General features: G+C 39.1%; 1 protein-coding gene across 5 annotated transcripts in view; it reads right to left on the reverse strand.

The window, feature by feature from the left end:
• FILIP1 (filamin A interacting protein 1) overlaps positions 1–20,855 on the reverse strand; it is a 199,254-nt gene that overhangs the window by 139,995 nt on the left and 38,404 nt on the right. Inside the window, exon 1 of one of the 5 annotated variants that reach the window (XM_053664102.1) lies at positions 16,942–17,042. The exons of the other annotated variants lie outside the window; for them this stretch is intronic. The gene's annotated coding sequence lies outside the window, so the exon portion shown is untranslated. Of the gene's footprint in view, positions 1–16,941; positions 17,043–20,855 lie in introns of those variants that run through there. 5 annotated transcript variants of the gene reach the window in all.

Genomic DNA, 20,855 nt, shown 5'->3' on the forward strand with positions numbered 1-20,855 from the left:
TGTGTGACTCTGTGGACCTCATAGGCTAGTAAAATTATTCCCATTGAATAGATAAGTCATGAAAGAAGCCCGAGAAATCAGTAATAACTTTTGTCTAACATAGATGGTTAGTTGAAGGAGTTATTTTTGGTAGTTTTTTTAAAATTTTATTATAAAAGTTAGTCAATATTAACATATCAAAGCTAGTTTCACAAAAATACTACTGAGCACCTTCCCTATGGAAAGTGGTATAGGCTTTATCTCAAGGAGAGTGAACATTTAGGGGGCTCTTTTTAAAAACTGAAACAGTATTCTCTATTCTGCATTCAATTTTTCAAAGCCCTAAATTATATCATAGGTGTAATGGCAACTCAGAGGCCCCTGTGATGTTGTTCACTATTCTTCAGAGGAGGATGTCAAGTCATTAGGGATTTCTTCTCTTTTTTTTTGTCTTGAAATACAAATGAGCAAATAACTAATTGTCAATTCTTTAACCAACCATGAAGCAGAATTATACCTGGCAGAATTCAGATTCCACATTCTATGCCTTTTCTTTCACATAGTGAGAACTTAAAGCCAGGTGCCCCAGAATAACAGTAACCTGGAAGTAAAAGTATAGCCTCTCAAACTCCTCGCGCATGTTGCTGGGGCCTGAAGGTTCTCCTCAAAGCCCCTTACTCGGCTATTTCTAGAAGTTCCCAAAGCTGGGGGCGGGGTGAATAACTATACTCCTCAGTGCTATCCCGACAGCAATCCAGAGACTTTCTAACATTTTCTTCTCTCTTCTTGCTGCCTGTGGCCTCTCCTGGCATCACTGAAGCTGCTGAGATGGCATCAAAAGCAAAAAAAGAAGAGATCTCAGGAAGTGCAGAAACCTCCAGGGTTTAACCCTAATGGGTGCTTAGTTACCACCCAAGCTTCACACACAGTAAAGGCAACAGAGCCAGAATCCCTAATGCTCCTGAAGTCCTTAGGATCACAGAAGCCACAAGAGTTATAGAAGTCACTAAGACAAAAACCCTCCACTGTTACTGTGGATGTAACAAAGTTGGGGACAGAAGTGGCTGCTGAGTTTCTACTGGGGACAGGAGATTTAGTGGAAGTAGTCTGGTTGAAAATAGGAACAGGGATCATAGATCATCTGGAAACTGCATTTGCTCAGAAAACACACTTCTGTCATATATGGATTTATTTGATGGGGCTTTAAATGGTTGCTCGTGGGGATTATAAGACAGATAAAGCCCTGTTCCCAAGCTATCTTTTGATGATGGCACAAATGAAGAATTCATCCTTTTCTAACTCACTTTGGGTTGTCAGCTGTGCTCACAATATGTCAGAGGCTTAGTGAAGTTTTCCTGGACACTGGCAGAAATCCTGTGGGTATATATGGTCTGTCAAGAAAAGTTCAGCCATAACAAGAATTGTTTGCATGACATCTATGTAACCTGGCTGCCAAGGAGAGTGGACTGGAATGTGCATGCATGAACAATGATGACTTCACTGTACTAGATGGTAGAGGTGGTAGATGCTGCAGAGTGAGCATGTGTACTCTGTGGCCATCACATTGAAAATGACGGAGTGAGTAGAGCAACAAATCTGCATCAAATTTGCATGAAGCTTGAACATTCCTCTGTGAAATCTATTCAGAAGATTCAGAGGGATTTGGGGGAATGATGCAATGAATGCAGCGCAAATAAAAGTGTGGCACAAATGCTTCAAAGATGGTCAAGAATCTGTTGACAATGATCCATGTTCTGGAAAGTCTGCAACAAGCAGAACACCTGAGAGTGCTGAACATGTCCAGGCTGCAATCAACAAAGATCTGCGACTGACAGTGTGAGAACTAGAAACTGAGCTGGAGATTCCAAAAACCGTGTCCAAGATTTTGGTGCAGGATCTTGTCATGAAACGTGTTGTGGCAAATTCGTTCCGCGGTTTCTTCTACCAGAACAGAAGGAACATTGTGCTGAAGTTACTAATGACTTGATTCAAACTGTTATCAATGAACCAGATTTCCTCAAAAAGATCATAGCTAGAGATGAATCATGGATCTACAGTGATGATTCAGAAACAAAGGCCCAGCCGTCCCAATGGAAGTCACCTGGTTCTCTGTGCTTGAAGGAGATATGGCGTGGCAAAGACGCAACAAGATCAAGACGATGTTAACTGTTTTTTTATTGGAAAGGTTTTGTCCATTATGAGTACACCCCTCCAGGCCAAATAATTAATAAGGAGTACTACCTCAATGTTCTTCATTGGTTGAGAGATGCAATATAATGAAAACAAACACAGCTATGGGCTACTGATAATTGGCAGCTTCATCACAACAACACACCCACTCATGCATCACATCTTGTGCTGAGTTCGTTGGTGAAACATCAAGTTGCCCAGGTTACTTAGCCCCTACAGCCCAGATTTGTTACCCTGTGAGTTCTGGCTTTTCCCAAAACCAAAATCACCTTTGAACAGGAAGAGACTTCAGACAGTCAAAGAGATTCAGGAAAATACACGTGGCAGCTCAAGGTGATTCCAACAAAGGATTTTGTGAGTATTTTGAACAGTGGAAGAGATGCTGGGAGAACTGTGTGAAGTTCCAAGGTGCCTACTTTGAAGGGGACTGAGATTTGTAGCCCTGTGTACAAGGTTTCTTGTATCTTGCTCAATACAAAAATGTATCTATTTTTCATATTAAGTGTCTGGATATTTTCTGGACAGATCTCATAGGTTAAGAAGGACGCTCCAGAAGAAAAAAAAATCCTTGATTGGTAGCATTTGCACATTTCTATTGGCCCGTGATGGCCAATGTGAAGCTACCAGTTGCTGTCACTGAATGCGGAGTTGAGAAGAGATGAGCACGGTCAGCTCCAACAGGCCAGTGCCGGTTGGCTTGGGCACACCACTGAGAAAGGGCCAAGTAACTGCAGCAGCTCGAACACCCTCCAGTTCCTTTTCTATGCAGACAGAACCATACTGGAGGAATTTCTCTGCTTTTCTAAAATGATATGAAGGCAGAAGTAGGAAAGACAAATACACCCACCGAACCTAGCATTACTTGCTGCTTCCTTCATTTCTCCCTCTGCTTGACAAGCGTAAAGCACATTCTGACGTGCCAAGCCTCAGTCCACAGTAGTGTGGTGTTTCTAAGCAGAAAGAAAAGCAGAGAGAAGGAGAAAAGGTCAGAAGAAAAGAATGTCTTTTCTTAAAGTATGTCACAATAAGCTAGGAAGAAAATGTGTGAGTTTGTATGAACAAGCAAAGCAAAGGGCCTCTGTGAAGAAAATGAACTGGAGTTTGAACTGAAGTCAATGTTTTGTTCTTGTTTTCTTTTCTTTTATTAGAAATAAAGCTTAGTTCATAAGAATATTGGCTTTCTCATCTTCCTCACACTGCTCGCTTCAGCTATCCTCTTGGCTAGAGCTGCCTCCTGGGAGAGCCTGGGTCTGGGATATTTTGGTAACAGTTACTGATATGTTGATACAGTCAGGGATCTCTCTGTGCTCACTATGAGGTAACTGCCTCAAGTACAGTCCAAAAAGATGATGTCAAAGATATATACAAACAAACAGTGACCTTGAACACTTCTAACGCATCTCTAATGGAGCAAGCAGAGCTATGCTCACTGGTCATGAGCTTCATGATCTGCTGAGAACATACTGCTCTGGGGAAGAACTGCTGTCAAGAGCCAAGAAGTAAACCAATGTCACCCCAATAAATTCCTTATTTAAAAATAGGAAGAAAAAAGAAGCTCTCAAAGCAAATAAAAAGAACCAAGAATTAGTCAACAGTAAAATGTTGGCTAATTCATTTCATAAATTAGTTTACTGAAAAGAAAGATTTAAGAGACAAGACCTTGTGTCTTAGCCATGTCACATTGTAACAGTTCCCGCTTATCTCTGTTACGTTCTATTATTGTGGCACAGGGACAGTCCAAAGACAACCAGCTTTAATGTCATGAACTCAAGAACACACTACTTCCAATTGTGCTTAATTGTATGCCTGCCAATGCATCTGTCTGGGCAGAAAATAGTAGTAAAGAGGGTTAACGCTTCATTTAGGTAGTATATAAGTAGTGGCACTATAGATGATATAGTATTAAGATTTTGTCATTCACTGAACTATGGGATAAACCCAACATCTGGACTTCATCCTTTGAAGCAAAACTATTCAGAGCACATGATGAGGATATTCAGGCCAGGGACTTTGCTTTTCTCTTCTTAGTCTCCTTTATTCCACAGAGCTTTGATTAGAAAGCTTTAGATAAATTTAACCCAAGTAAGGAATAAAAATGGAAACAGAAATTATACTTATTTTTGTCTGCATATTACAGCTTTGGTGTACTTACCATTCCCTTCATCCCGCAAGATCATAAACCATTTGAAGGCGAAAACAGTTTGATTCACTTTTATAACTCCTGCAGCAATTAGCCAGGGCTTATTCAAACTGTATGTGCAGTACAACTTTGTGAAATTGGTTAAACTACAGGAAAAGAAGGCAGGGTGTGAGAAAATGCAATGAACACCAGTACATTCTACTTGATCTGGAAACGGTGGCCCATTCTGGCTGAATAAGTCTAAGGATATTCAAAAATGTAGACTGAGCCCTCCTCTCAAAAATTGTAAAGGCCCTCTAGAATGTGGCTTCTTCTCATGGACTCTTTATTAAGAAGATGAAGAATTTACATGGTTTTCCAAATATTACAGAAAAATCAGCAAAGCCAAAAAGTGACTAAAAGAAACTAGATAAATTTTAAGTGATTCCAATAGGAAAACACTGCCAAAGATGGGGTTATAAGCAGGCACTCACCAACCTGCTCGGCCAATGTCACATTCTCCCCAAATAACCTCTTAGGAAATGTCTCCAGATCTGACTTCTCACCCTCAACATGTGAACACAGAGGTCCTACATCACGGCGATTCCTCTGGCATATGGAGAGGAGGAAATTAAAGCTACTTAATGCTCTGAGAAAAGTTTAAAGGGATAGCAAGTAACTATAGTCACAAATGGAATATGCAAACCATGTTTTCTGTTTCTCAAAACACAGAGCAATAGCTACAATGTGGAAACATAGTAGAAGTGCTTAATATATTCATGAAGCCAAACAGAGAACAATGAAAAATAATTTATTATTTTTAGAAAAAAATTTCAGTTACACTTGATATTCAAAAGTAAGCTATTCTTTAAAATTTTTTTAAATCCTCACTAGAAAATGTGTTTATCAGTTTGAGAGAGAGAGAGAGAGGAAGGGCTACAGGGGAGGAGGGGGAGGGAGAGAGAGAGAGAGAGAGAAACATCATCGGTTGCCTCTCATACTCACCCTGACCAGGGATGGAACCCACAACTTAGGTATGTGCTCTGACCCAGGATCGAACCCGAGACCTTTTGGTTTACAGGACAACACTCCAAACAACTGAACCACCCAGACAGGGCAAAAGTAAGCTGTTCTTAAAACTGTAGAACAAGTGACATACATTTACCTGCTGGGATTAGTCAAGCAGCTCAGCTTTGAAAAAGAGTTAGAAAAGTAAATGGATGAACAATTTATAATAAGACAAAAAAAGAACTTAGAAAACATTTATTCACAACACTAGCCTTTGAGGTTATTGTCCTAGAGGGTGAGAAAATGCCATACTCTTCCAAAAACGTCGTTGGGGACTTGCTACGGTCTGAATGTTTGTATTCCTCCCAAGCACTTATGTTGAAATCCTAAGGCCCAATGAATCAGCTCCCTCCAAAGTAACTGTCTTTCTCTTTTAAGATTCATTTTAAAATTAAATTAGACTTACATATACTATTAGTGTGTGTGTTTATATTTGTAAAGAATCAAAAGTTGTAAATTCTAATCCAATAATATTTGGGGTTAAAAAAAAAGAAAAATGACGATTCCCAGTCAGGGCATATACCTGGGTTGCAGACCAGTTCCCTGCAGGCCAGTTCCCAGCAGGGGACGCACGAAAGGCAACCATACATTGATGTTTCTCTCCCTCTCTCCTTCCAAAGATAAATAAATAAAATATTAAAAAAAATAAAAAGCTTTGTGTCTTGCTATTATATTATAAAATTAAAAAAAAATGATATCATTTGAATCCTCTCCAGAGTTTGTTTTATTTTAATTTTTACCTGTAATTGTGTGTTATTTAGATCACTATTGGGAACCACTCTGCCTGGTTTCAGGAATTGTAACTGCCTCCCATAGCTAAGGATGAGTGAGTGACCTCCCAAATGCGAGCCACAAGGAGACGAAGCTTCTCTCTGGTAGCAAACGCTGCCTCTGCTTCCTCCCCTGCCCCCAATGCATGGTCAGATAATCAATGATGGGTAAGACTCCTCAGAGGAGGAGATCACCCAGACAAGATCACTTGGGAGGCCATTATGGAAGAACTCAGGGGGGCTGCAACAAAGAGGGAGTGACGGACCCTCACCCCCCAGCTATTCTGACATAGCCCGAGTCCCCATGTCCTCTGGGAGAAGCACTTCCTGGCTCTAATTCACTTAAGCCTGAAAACCTGTGATGGGGAAAGGTGGTGCAGCCCCTTGCTCGGCTAGAGCAGGATTGGGGGTGATCAGGCATAAAAATTCCTAAAAGTCCTGTGAAGGCTGCTTTGCTAAGAGTGCTTCCATTCATATGGTCTGAGCAGAAAATGAGTATGTCTCCCAAAGTTTCTGCAACCCCCTTTCCACAGACTCAGACTAAGCCCTCAGATTTCTTTGAAATGTTATCTACTATTTGATCCTTACTGCCTGTATTCCTGTGTTTACAACCCAATAAAAGCCATTCAGGAAAGGGCTCCTGACCTTTCTCCTCTGAGAGATTGGCCACCTCTCTCTCCCAAGCAGATCATGTCTTGGTAGTGTTACTTTCATCTGTGCTGGACGGGGGCACTTGCTGGCAAAGTTGCCCCCACATATCACCTGAGAACCGGTTACTGATTAAAGATAATAAGACAGAGGGCATTCCACTGCCTTTCAGTCCAGCATCAGGATGAAGCTGAGACAGGTGGGAACAGACGGCCAGGGGAAGCTGTAGTCTGACTTCTCCTCCCACCTCTGCAACAGCCTGTCTCCCACGTGCCAGCCCTTCTGACTCATTCTGCTCAGATCTCAGAGAAATATATTTAACACAAATGTCTCTTTGTGTTAGTCGTCTGCTCAAGATCCTTGAGTCATTTGCTATTATGCAAAAGTAAACTTTATAGTCCTACATGATCTAGACCCTGTCAAGCTCTCTACATACAGTTCTCTCCCTTCCCCTGAAAGAACCAAGTCCAGCTAATTCTGTTCTCTGGGCACATCACCTTTTCTCCAGCCCTCTGGACCTCTCTCCTTTTCCTCCCCAACATTAGCCTCACTCTTCCTTCAGGTGGCAGTTTAAGCATCACTCTCTCTTCCCTGGTTCCCTAAGGAACACTTAGCTGCTATTCTCCGTGAATGTTGTTCACATGGAACTATGGCAACTAGCCCATGTATTTACCTACGTGTTAGCTTCTTGAAATCAGGAACCAAGTTTCTAAAGATTTTTACTCCTAGCACCTAATACAGTTTCTGATACACTGTAGGCAACTGGATATTTACTAAATATTGAACAAATGGACTTTCTGAGTTCCCATAGCCTATATGTTTGCAGATTCCATTCTGCACAGTCATAAAGCTGTTTTTGTTACCACTACAACTAATTACCAGCATTTTTCACATCTTTCTTTTCAATGCTTTTTGCTTTCTTCATTTCTCCCTTTAAGACAGTGCATCTTTTTATGCTTAATATCTATTAACAAAACCATACTATCTGAGCCTACCAATCTTATGATCATGATTTTTGCTGAATCTTAAAAATGTAAAACTTTTCAAATATTCATAGTATATTTGTTATGAAATTTAGAGGATGATCATGCCACAGAGTATTTTGAGGACTAATTTCAAAATACACAAACTGTATAGATTACAAAGATAAAATTTAAATTAAGAGATTTTTTACTTGTAGTCACCCAGTTTTCAAAAATCACAAAATTTTCATTTCCTCATGCTATTGGTAGAGTTAGATTTTTAGGAGAATAAGGCCTCACCTTGTTCCACTCATCATTTAAATCTCGCCTTTCACAGCTGAGGCATGTCCTCTGCTAATCGCCATGAACAGGTAGTGTTTGCTGCAGCTTCCATTGTAAAACACACCAAATTCTTACACAAGCCACAGCCCCAAATCTCCACAGTGACACAACTGTGTCTCTTAAGTGAATGCCATGGATGTACCTACTACCTTTGGTGGTAAAATATCTCTGTTACATGCGTCGCCCCCAAATTAAATGAGCAAACCTCCATTTCTCAGTCATTCACAGAGAAAATTGGGGCGGTATAGAATGGTGAGCGCCCTGTGAATGGGACTATGCTCCTCAGTGGTTTCTGAAGGATGGTGGCTTCTTTAGTGGTAAACATTTAGTTTACCTGGATTCACACTCCTTGAATTTCACTTGGACAAACCTGAAAGCTCCAGCCAGCTAGAACTGCCAACTTTTGCATAGTTTTCTACCCACAACCATCAATCTCTCTCTGGCAATAAAAGGAGACTAAACCTTGGTTTGCCCCAATGTCACCTGGGAACATGATGAATCTGTCACTGAATCTGAGCCAAAGATGACGCATCCCAGCAAAGTAAACCCAGCATACAACGTCCTACCACTTCTATAATCTGGGGAGTCGGATTCTCTACACACAATGGGGCACCTTTTCTGGACTGGCTAATTGAGCCAGTTGCTTCTAAAAGCTGGTGCCAAGCATCTGCCCAACGATTTAAAACACCTTCTCTTTAGGTTTTTTAATATTCAGTGTTCATTTCCTTGGTTAACATTGGTGTAATATCCAATGAAGTCATCAAACCTCAGCAAAGAGTCAACTTTCCTTCAAAAAATAGCATATTATTCTGAGGAGATGTTTAGCCAAAACTGAAAAGAAACGATTGAGAAACAAAGTTGCCATGAGCATATCTGGCCTACGAAATTGTGTGGTCTCAAAAACCTATACATGTGTTTAGCTAAAATGAGGTTTCAATGTAGGTAGGGAGATAAATGAGAAAAAAGCTATAAACACACAAAAAAATAGATTTTTAGATTTTTTTAAAGAATTATTTTTTTCCACAAGAAACACTGATAAAAGACATCATTTTCTGAAAATCATTTGTAATTTATTTTCTTCCTTTGTTTTTAATGGGCAGAAAGCATTTCAATTAAAACTTCAGACCACCATGCATGTTAGCTTGAGCCCAGAACTGGTTTTTCAAATCTCAGCAGAACTTTAGATAATAAGGTCAATGTCATCTCAGGAAAACTGCAGGGAGCCCTTGAGGTTCCACCCACCACTGGGAGAAGGAAGGAGAGCAGTGCTTTCCATCACCAGGTTTGTAGACATAAGCTTGGCTTTACCTAGCTAAGATCATTTTAAATATTTGTACAGAGGAATGAAAGATGGAGGTTGGTTGTCTAGAGAGTATAGAATAATGACTTTTGAAAGCTAATGATGAGGACTAAAAGGAGCTGAAGTTATTTCTGCATTTCAAGGGTATGGGCTTCTTCTGTTCAAGAAAGCTTTGGAAAGATTTTAATTTTTAACCAAGGCTCAAGATCTTTCTCATGTGTTCTCAGCTAAACATCTCGGTGAGCCCACAGCTACTAAATCTTCACCTTAAAAACAAACTGTATATGAAAACCTACACAGCCCCACATATTGTCACTTATGCAAATTGGTCTCTTTTCCTACTCTTTGAAGACTGAGTCCTTGAAGAAACCAAGCTGGGTGTTGATATGGAAGAAAAAAATTTTCCTCAGGATTCCTCATCAGCATTTTTCAAATAGGAAGATAATAATAATTATAATATCAAACTATTTCCACAGATGGCTGTTTTACACAAATAAAATAATAACACCTTCAAAAATGGAGGAAAAATGTCGTGGTGATTTGATTTCAAAGACATTATATGAATTTGGAAATCCGTATTTGAACTTTCAAGTTAATTAAACTCACTTTAACCCGGACTAGTCAATGCTCAGCATGAGTTTTGTCACACCTCCCTCCAGGTCACTGATGGTTGTAGCACCCTATGTACATTCTCGGTGCATTCGCTGAGCCTGAGCACATTCCCAGAACCCTCAACATATCACCAGAAGCACCTTCAAAAGGTCCTGGTCCCAGGAGTATGTGTTTGGCATTTCTGTTCTCAATTCTTTAAAAATGAAATGTGACTAATACTTATGTGCTACTACCATATAAGTGAAATAGTAAATGCATCCTTTTAAAAAAGATGCATAAGTAGCCTGGTTAAACACAAAGGTTATCAAGCCTTATCAAGAATAGAATTATGGAGGAAAAAAATTCCAAACATAATGATGCTTATTTGACTATTGTGGCAAAAGTTCTGAGACACTTACTACCAAAGCCATTCTTCAGAGGCTATCCCTTCAACTGCCAACTTATACATAACTCCACCTCAAGTTAGGAGTGTTTGAGACCCATTCCGAATCAGTGGAGTCTGGGGCTTCACTCAGAGCAATACGATAGCCAGTTAGAGTCCAATGCATGTAATTCTGAGGTGTGAAATTGATGTTTTCTGCTTATTCTAAAAAAATAAACCTCACTGTGGGCTTATTAAACAATCATAAAATATTAATAAAACACTTTCTGAATTCAAGAACTAGTTGATGTAAGTAATACGATCGATTTATACCATTTTGGAAATAACGTAAGTCCACTGCTAGTAGCCTTACTGTTCCATGTTGGGACAGCAGGAATAGTTAGTGGGATGGATGCCAATGTGTTTTACTAAACCACTGACTGGCCATAAGGTTTAAACTGGGGTATTACTTTAAAATGTCAATGCTTTATAAATATTACAAACAATACTCAAAAGCAAACTACAGACTGGGAACATTATTTGCAAGTACTATGAACAAATACAGGATCCAGCACAAATAACTCCCCTTTTTTATTACAAAATCATAATATGTAATTCAGTAACATAACAATATCACACTCAAGCACACCATATGCCATTTTAGGTGAAATGTTAAAATTAAAACTAAATCATTACACCCATTTTATTACCCTACCAACCACACTCAAGCAGGCCTTACTTCTGCCAGACCCTGTATATCATTAACATACTGATTAATCATTACTATAATAATTAAAATATTAATAATTAATGACACCATTTAAAGAGCTCTCATAAATCAATACAAAATACTAACATATTAAAAATAGGCAAAGTGCATCGATAGGCGATTCACAAAGAAGATAAATAAATTTCCATTCTAAATGAGAATATATGTAACTTCTTTTTTTCAATTACAGTTGACATTCAATATTATATTAGTTTCAGTGTACAGTGGTTAGACATTTGTTTAGTTTAGAAGTGGTCCCCCCCCATAAGTCTAGTACTCACCTGACACCATAACTGGTTATTACAATGTTATTGGCTGTATTTCCTATGCTGTCCATTATATCTCTGTGACCATTTTGTAAATGCTACTTTGTAGTTCTTAATCCCTTCCTCTATTCCACCCAGTCCCCCAGCCCTCCAGCCCCTGTAGGTAACTTCATACATATGCAAAATTACACTTAGTGAAAGCCACAACAAAACAAAAATATAATTAACAGAGCTTGAGTTAGAAACTAAATGCTGGTAAGGGTATGATGATATAAGCACTCTTATACACAATTCATGAAAATATCAATTAGTGTGAGGTAGTATATAAAACTCTTCCTTTTCTTCCTGCAAAGTAATTTGAGAAATTGTATGGAGAGCCTTAAAAATCCATATTTGGATTCGACAATCTCAACTTCGGGGACTTAAAAAAATTTATTTACTTTTAGAGAGAGAGGAAGAGAGAGAGAAAGAGAGAAAGAGAAACATCCATGTGAGAGAGAAGCACTGATTGGTTGCCTTTCCAACACACCCCACCCCAGGGCCCAGACCTACAGCCCAGGCAGTGCTCTGACCGGGAGTCAAACGGGTGACCTTTCACTTTGTGGGATGACATTCAATGAACTGAGCCACACCAGTCAGGGCACAACTTCTGGCACTTCATCCTTAAGATATAATTAGAGATATAACCAAAAATTTATTGACAGAGATTCTTATCAGAATTTTAATGATAGTATTAGATTCCAAATTCCAAAACAATGGAAACAACTTAGATGACCAATAGTGTAGAAATTATTAAATAAGTTGTGGTTTATTTATTTGGTAGGAAGTTACTTATAAAACAAAAATTAGATCAAACTGTATAGTCAGTATAATACTAATTTTGCGAATATAGTATGTAAATTATTTAACAAGACAAAGCTTAGAAAATACACCAAACATTTTGCAGTTATTTATGGGTATTAAATTATGTATGATTTTTTCTTTATACTTATTTTTTCCCAAGTAGTCCAGAGTGAACACACATCACTTCTGCAGTTAAATTTATTTTTACAAAGTATGGTATGACGCCATAAATATGAAATGTCATATCATGAGAGAGGGGAACAGATAGAAGAACAAAAGCACTGAGAATGTTGACAATGAACTCTGGTCCCCAGTGGTAGCTGTACTGTCCTATAAAATGTGCACAGCGATTCCCAGCCAGGCAGACCATTTTCCCACCATTCTCACGTCAAGACTCGCACACACACGGGCTGGTCATCTTGGATTCCTCTGTGTAGGGTTTGGGGACTGCCCTTTTCCTCCTGTCCTTCCCTTCTGAGTTGTTTTTTTACTCCTCTCACTTTGCCTGTCTCCTGCATGCAACCTCCCTCTGTCCCAACACACTGCAACCTCCATTCCACTAGAAACCTGGAGTATGTATTGTCTATACCTCTCATCTGGCATTAAAGTTATACTGTCCTGTCTTTTGGGTTCTTTCTTACATTGAGATTTTGATGCCCAAACTAAATTTTTAAACTCCATCAGGGAAGGGATAATACTGAAAATTCTTTTGTAGTTCTATTTAGTCATTCAAGATATATCTATTGAGCACACAGTATATAGTAGACACCATTTGGAATGTATAGGTAAACTTTTTTTTTAAAAAAAGAGAGAGAAAATTGCTTCCTTCAAGAGCATACAATCTAGTATGGGAGCCTGTTACTTGGTGCCATTTTATATGTGATGCAAATCCACAATAAATTATGGCAAAGGTGGTGATAGTAATGAAGACAGAAACAATAACAAAGAACTATGTATTCATTTTCTATTTCTCCCTGACAACTTACCATAAGTTTCACAGCTTAAAACAACACTGATTCATTAGGTCAGTGTCTATGGGTCCGAAACCTGGGTACAGGATAGTTCAGTGGGGCCTTCTGTTTAGTCCCACAAGGATAAACCAGGGTTTCAGCAGAGCTGCCGTCTTTACTAGTGGCTTCTCTGGAGAAGAATATGCTTTCACACTCATGAAGCAGAATTCATGAGGCAGAATTCAGCTCTTTGCAGTTATAGAAGTGGGGTCTCTGTTTCTTTGCTGGGTGTCAGCTGGAAGGCCTTGACCTCCTGGAGGCCTTTTTTTGATTTTCATTCATGGCTTCTCACATCTGTGTACAAGGAACAGTGCGTGGAATCCCTCTCACACCTGGAATCTCACTAACTTCTTTTGCTGCTTTTCTCTTGCCCCCAGCAGGACAAAATTCTCTGCTTTTAAAGATGCATGGGATTAGGTTACATCCACCTGAATGATCTAGGATAAATCTCCCCATCTTAAGGTCCATCATCACAATTCTATCTGCAAAGTCACATTTGCCATGTAATATATTCATGGGAGCCAACAACTAATGTGTAGACATCTTTGAATGCCATTCTGTCTACCACAAATAGCACTAACAAAGAATAACTATGAAACACTCTAAACTGAAATTATAGTTTCAACTCAAGAAATTTAATTGGATTCTATGAACCCCAATGTTTTCTCTTCTCATGACAAACATTTCTACCATAGGCCTGATTTCCTGATGACCACCTCTAGAACATAGTGACCATCTTGTGCCCGATAATGTTTTTTATTAGCAGAAACCACTTTTAGCCACAGTAGAATTGTCTCCTAATTACCCAAGTTCCCATTTTGTTGGTTCATCTTTGTCCTAGCATCAGTCAGACACTGAGAAACCCAAGGAACAAGAGGAGTTTGTTTTAGGGGTTGGGGGTAAAGAAAACTCAGCTGTGTATTACCTCATAACACCCTCAATTATGCAACTTGTCCACAGGACAAGATCAGACCCTGCAATAAATAGAAAGAGCACCTGGGAGGTGGGCGCCGGAGAAAGAAAGCTGTCTGGCCTCTTTTGGAATGGAAAGAACAGAGTGGTCAAAACCTAATCCTGTGGTACCACAAGCAGACCTTCAGGAGATTGTGGAGGGGACAATGCCAAATTCATATGACAGTCAGCTCTTTTAATGCTTGCACAGTGCCACTTATTCATCTGAGGAGGCAAAAGGAAATGCTTTCAACCCTGATCCCAGACACAGAAAGGAGCCCGGGTTTTATGCCCCTCCCTGCCAAGAACAGGGTGCGACTCAATTACATCTTTGCCCATGAGGTGAACCAGCTGCCCAAGCCCACTAATGACATCACATTTTGAGGAATGAAGAAAAAATTTGTTAGCATGAAATGTATTCAAAGCCCATTTCCACTGCAATGACCAAGCACCAGAATTAGTTGGGAAGAAAAATAACTAAAAATATATATATATATATGTTTAATATTAAATTTTGTGGGACAACTAAATTAGAAAATATAGGCAAAGGTGCCCTGTAAATGTTAAACAAAAAGATTTTTTGTAAAGTCACTATCACAACCCTCAATTCCAACTCCTTTATCTGTCCAATGAGAAAAATGACTCCAGAACAGCTTGATTTTCTCAGGAATATGTATGTCATTTCTCTGCTCAAAGAACTTTCAAGGGGGTGTCCACTGCCCACCAGAAAAAGTTTAAATCTCTTAGACTTTCATTCAAGGCCTTTCTTATGTTGATACACATTACCTTCCAAATAAAATCACTGATTAATTATTAAACAACTACCAAGGTCAAAACAGTTTTAGGCACTAGGGGCATAGATGGAGTCACAAGATATACTCTATTTAATAAATTATGTTCTATTTCCCACAGGAACAATAATCACAATTACACTGATCTGCCTACAATACTCCAAATTTAGCCTTGAGTTTTCCACCTTGGCATCTTTACTCATGCCATTCCCTCACCTAAATGCTCCCCACCATCACCATTATCACCCCTTCCTTTCAAAATCTTACCCATCCTCCCAAGTCCAGTTCAAATGCTACCTCCTTTGGAAGGTCTCCCACACTCTACCAGAGTAGGCAACTTTCCTCCCCACAGACATTTGGCAATGTCGGAAGACATTTTTTATTGTCACAAGAGGTAGGGGGTGCTGTTGGCTCCCCCTATGATGAAAGACCAAAGATCTTACCAAACATCCTGCAAAGCGTAGGATAACCCGACCACGACAACAACGTGTCCAGCTCAAAACACCAGTAGCGCTGGAGGGGAGCCACTGCACTACAAGAAATTGCAAACCTGTCCTCTGAACTCCTGTAACACCAAATGTGTGAACAATCTTGGTGTTCATCATATATTTTCTTTTGTTTTCTTTTTTACTACCTTTTCTTTGTTTGCCTGTATTTTTTCCTAAGTAATTTGGAATTTTGTAAGAAAGAGAAAAAAGTTTATGCTCTTCAGCATCCCCTTCAATGTTTGATTCTGTCTATAGTCAGTGTTGAAATCTGTTGATAACAGTGATACAATGTTTCTTGTTCTTCAGCACCAGTGAGCACTCCAGGCTTACAGTTATTGCTGCCACATTCCACCAGTTCCAATGTTCTCAAGACTCATTTTTATGCTGCATCTTTGAATGCCCTGCTTTTATAAATATAGGAAGTCCTGACTAGAACAACAAAAAAAGCTAGAATCCTAAGTTGGTAAGATGAGACCGGCTCAAGCTGAAGACAGTGTGTCAAGTTCAGCACAACAAACATGTGCCTAAGTCTCTGTTCCCTTTCAGGACCCACTTCTCCACACGCAGACTTTATCAGCACTCACTCTACAGACAGGGCGGGCAAAAGTAGGCTTACAGGTGGGAGTATATGAAACAGTTTACTCTTGAATTATTATTTACTAACTACTGGATCAATATTATTTCCATACAAACAACTGTGAACCTACTTTTGCCTCATCCTGTATAACTTCTCAAGAGTTTAAGTCAAAAGGAGGAGCCAAGCACCTCTGGCAATCCCCCCACTTCCACTTACGGCTGACATGGGGTAAACTGTCTTAAAAAAAACAACAAAAAACAAGTAGGACAGGGCTGAAAATGTTATATGCCCTGAGAATCCTTCACCCTGCTCCTGTATGGAATTCAAAATAAGTTCAACAAAAATATAACTTCCCATGTAGAGTCTACTTCTACACTGGCACTTTTAAAAAATATGACATTCTTTTTTTTTAAGATTTTATTTATTTATCTTTAGAAGGGAAGGGAAGGAGAGAAGGAGAGAAACATCAATGTATGGTTGCTTCTGGTGCATCCCCTGCTGGGAACTGGCCTGCAACCCAGGCATGTGCCCTGACTGGGAACCGAAGCACAATCATCTGCTTCGCAGGCCCGTGCTCAATCCACTGAGCTACACCAGCCAGGGCTCAAAATATGACATTCTTTCAAACAAAGCCTCTCTCTTCTGTTTTGTCTGTGTGCTCAGCATATGCTTAGTCTTCCCAGAGGAAAATCAGAAGTGGCTTTAAAAAAATCTGTCTAACACCCCTATTGTAATAATGTTGGAAAATATTTTCTTTTAGGTGTCTCTGTGAATGCAAAATTAACCAAAAAGAAACATCGCCAAAAAGCTAATACAATGGAAGTCTAGCCTGTACCTACACTTAATCCAGAAAACACCAGGAAAAGCAGAACCACATCTTCATTAGAAGTTTTACCTGCAACAGTGGTTTCAATAGGGTGAAGGCCAAAGCGATCTTGCTTTCCCAGGGAGTGCTGCCAGATTCAGCAAATAAAAGTACGGGATGCTCTGTGAACGCTGAATTTCAGATAAAGAACACAAGTGTTTTGTCATGAGCACTTCATATAAAGTGATTTACTTAATTCCCACATCAACTTTAAAAGGTCAGTCTGAGGCCCACAGAGGTAAAATAGATTGCCCCTTGACACAAAGCAGGGGAGAGAAAAATCCAGCTTTGATTTCAGAGCCTAATGCCCAAACATTCTGATATTCTACGGGGTGGAAACATACTTTTCAACATGATCAAAATAATGTATGACTTTTAATATAAATATGTCTCATTTAATATTTAGGATCTTATACCAGTATTTCACAATTATTCATTCTTTATCTGATATTCAGATTTAACTGAGCAGTCTGTATTTTATCTGGCAACCTATCCCTAGAGGGACATTTGGCAATATCTAGAGACACTTTGGGGCATCGAAACTAGGGATGATGCTGCCGGCAGACTTAGGGGCCAATGACGCTGCTGAACACCCTGCGATGCACAGGGCAGCCCACCACAAGGAAGAACTGTCCATGCCAAAATGTCAATAATGTTGAAGTTGAGAAATCCTAATTTATCACCTTTCAGAACACCTACTCTGCCCTCTTCTTTTTATCAGAGAAGAACAGAAAGCCTGGAAGAGTTAAAATAATACGTCCTCAGCCTCACAGCTAATTAGTTTCAACGTTGGTAAACTTGGAGGCAAACCCAGAAAACAGTTCCATTACTGTGGGGCCTGGAAATGTTACCTACTGAAGCAGATACGCTATCCAAAAGTGTTCCTTCAGACTTCTCCCATAGAAAATAGTCATCAAGCCCCTGGGTGGCCTCTGGCTAAAAGGAAGAGGAGGTATAGGGCTTGGGACAAAATGTTTGTTCAAATATTTTTCCAAATCTTTTTCCTCAACCTTATTTTATTTATAGGAAAGGAAGGGAAGAGCGAAAAGGCGGGCCTGGAATGAGTTCCAATGTTGTCTACCCGCCCCTATGCCCCCTTTTTCTTGGACCTACAAAGATACATTGTGTGAGTCTTTGGGAGAGCTTAACTTTGCCTTATTCCAGGATCTTCCTGCTCCTGGATGTGGGAAAATTGCTTACATTGAAGCCAACCCAAAGACCTTTTTTAAGTTATTACAAAAGAAAATGAAGGCATTGATGAAACCAACTACAGATTATTTGGGGGGTGGCCAAATGTCAGAGGCCTGTGAAATAACACGAAGTGGTGTACTGAAAATGTATTCAGACGTCAATTCTTGCCACATAAGGTTTGCTTGGAGGCCCCAAAGCAAGCAGCATGGCTCATCTCAGTGAAGAGCCAGCCAAGATAATCTAATGACCTAAGAATCTAATGACACTATACACTGTCTCTGATCCTGCTTGGATTCAACAGACTGATTTTTATTGCTTCTCTTCTGTGAGTGTCAGCAATGATTCTCTGCTACTGCTTACTGAAGTTTTTTCCTTAAATTATGAGTGGAGGGTTTTTTTAATGCAGTTTTTAAAATATCCATTCAGCTTGTTACTAATTATTAGTATGAAATTTTGTAAGGAGTGGACCAAAGAGGAATAACTGCTTTAACTATAACATCTAACTGTGGAAATGCTCATCCTGCTAAAAGAATTTTTATATAAAACATAAAAACGAATTTAGGAAGGCCATATCCTACAGAGGTTTTGGGAAAGAGTTTCTCATTTCCTTCTCAGTCTCCTAGCCATCATTCAATCATTGTAAGATTTTCTAAAGAAATACAACTTTGGTCCTGGCAGGGTAGCAACCAAATACAACTTTGGTCCTAGTTGGTTGGAGAGTCATCCCATGCACTTAAAGGTTGAGGGTTTGATTCCTACTCAGGGCGCACACTTAGACTACAGCTTTAATCCCTGGTTGGGACGTATATGGGAGGCTACCGGTGTTTCTCTATCACATCAGTGCTTCTCTCTCTCTCTCTCTCAAAATCAATAAATAAAGGCTCCAGTGAAGATTTTAAAAAGTAAAGAAAAAGAAATACAACTTTGCCATTAACATTGCCCTTCTGAGGCCTGGTAAAACTGACCTCTGAACCAACTGCTTTTTAGATACTCTTGCTACATCTATCTGTCCTTTTTATTTATATTAATGTCTACATTTCCATATGTACACACAATTTCTAGTTGCTTTTTTTGACCCACTGATTTAACAGGAATGCATTTCGAGTGCAGCCTTCCAATTGTCAAATAGTTTCTGTTTCTTAATATTTAGGTTACACATACACACACACACACACACACACACACACACACATTGCTTTCTTAAGAGAATTAGAAGATAATTTTCAGAATCCTCAAGGTGCTTATGTGATTACGAGAAGCCAACTTTCCTAAATATTTACATTAATCATTTCAAATAAGTTAGGTGATTATAGGTAATTCCAATCAAATGGTATTTTCAGCAGGGAAAGTTACCAACTCCTGGCTCTAATTTTCATTCTTTTCAGGAAAGTACTCAGACCCTAAAACAGCCAGCAGAAATGGCAATGATCTTATAACAAGGAGTCTCCCAAATTCCTTGTGCCATTGGCTCTTGGCCTGAAAAACAACAGAAAATCTCCCAGCCCAGTAAGTTAGAGCACATCTAACGAGTCTCTGATTGAAACCCAGGTCTCCCTCCACAAGTACACCTTCTTCAGGAAGTATAAGGCAACATTAAGCTAGCCAGAACCAGAAAGATATCTTTGCTAAGTCTCAGCAAAGATATGAAGATTTGAAAAGTATGAAGACACTCTCCCCAAAATGTAGCACCCTTTGGAGAAAGTCACCTTTCTGCCATTTTAAAGGCACTCCTTGAAATTATATACCTTTTCAATGGCTTAAGATTATTTATGTACATTTATAAATCTTAAAAAAGGAAAAAATATGTAGTTATACATGTCTTAAAGCAAACAACTGAATTTTTCTAAGAGTAATGTTGAATATTAAATCATTTCTGTTGTTGAGAATTCAGTATCAATAAATTATTCCACAAAGTAAATACCTTGGAATTTTAGCTTAGAAGAAAATACTCACAAAAATTATTAATAATGATTTTCATTTTCCACTAAAGTTTGATATAATATCCAGGTGAAAATTTCCCTTTTTGGAAATGGGAATTCATCCCCTATTTCTGAGATTCTATTGTGAGCTCCATAAAATGATCGTTTATCCATCATCTCAGAAGATAATCAAGGCAATATGGTCAAAAGACACTATAAAAAAGACTCAGCTCTTCCGGATGTTACAAAAAATTTAGCACATTAAAATGTTTGTTAGCTTTTTTTAACTTTGGTGGACATGATTTGTTTAATAGAGAGATAAGACATACTGATAAAAATAAAACTAGCTCAAACAAGCTCCTTTAATGAAGAAATATTTAATACTTTCAAATTTTTCTGTGGCCAAGATATTGGATAAACAGGGCAAACTGTAAGAACCCCCCATCCCCTCCCATTTCTATCTGATCTTTCACTTTGTTCCAATCATCTCATCAAACCTGATTCCAAGAAATCAGGTCTCTCATACTCTTTAAATCTGGGGTGTAGGGAACCTCAGCCCACCAAAAATTATAATAATAACAATAGCTAACACCTACAGTTCTGTTATGTGCTAGGTATTATTCTAATCTGAATCATCTTGCAAAATCACCAGAACTACCTTACGAAGTGGTACCACAGTCATTCCCATGACACAGATGAAGGATCTGAGGCACAAAAAAACTCAAGGAACTTGTGTAATATTGCTCTGCCCCAACTTGAGGCCAGGCACTGGGCTTCAGAACCATTATTTTAGTGCCTCCTCGACACTACAGAAGTGTATTTATTGACTTGGAC

Source organism: Artibeus jamaicensis, unplaced genomic scaffold (genome assembly GCF_021234435.1).
Source record: "Artibeus jamaicensis isolate MK-2021 breed Jamaican fruit bat unplaced genomic scaffold, CSHL_Jam_final contig_1127, whole genome shotgun sequence".
Lineage (NCBI taxonomy): Eukaryota > Metazoa > Chordata > Mammalia > Chiroptera > Phyllostomidae > Artibeus > Artibeus jamaicensis.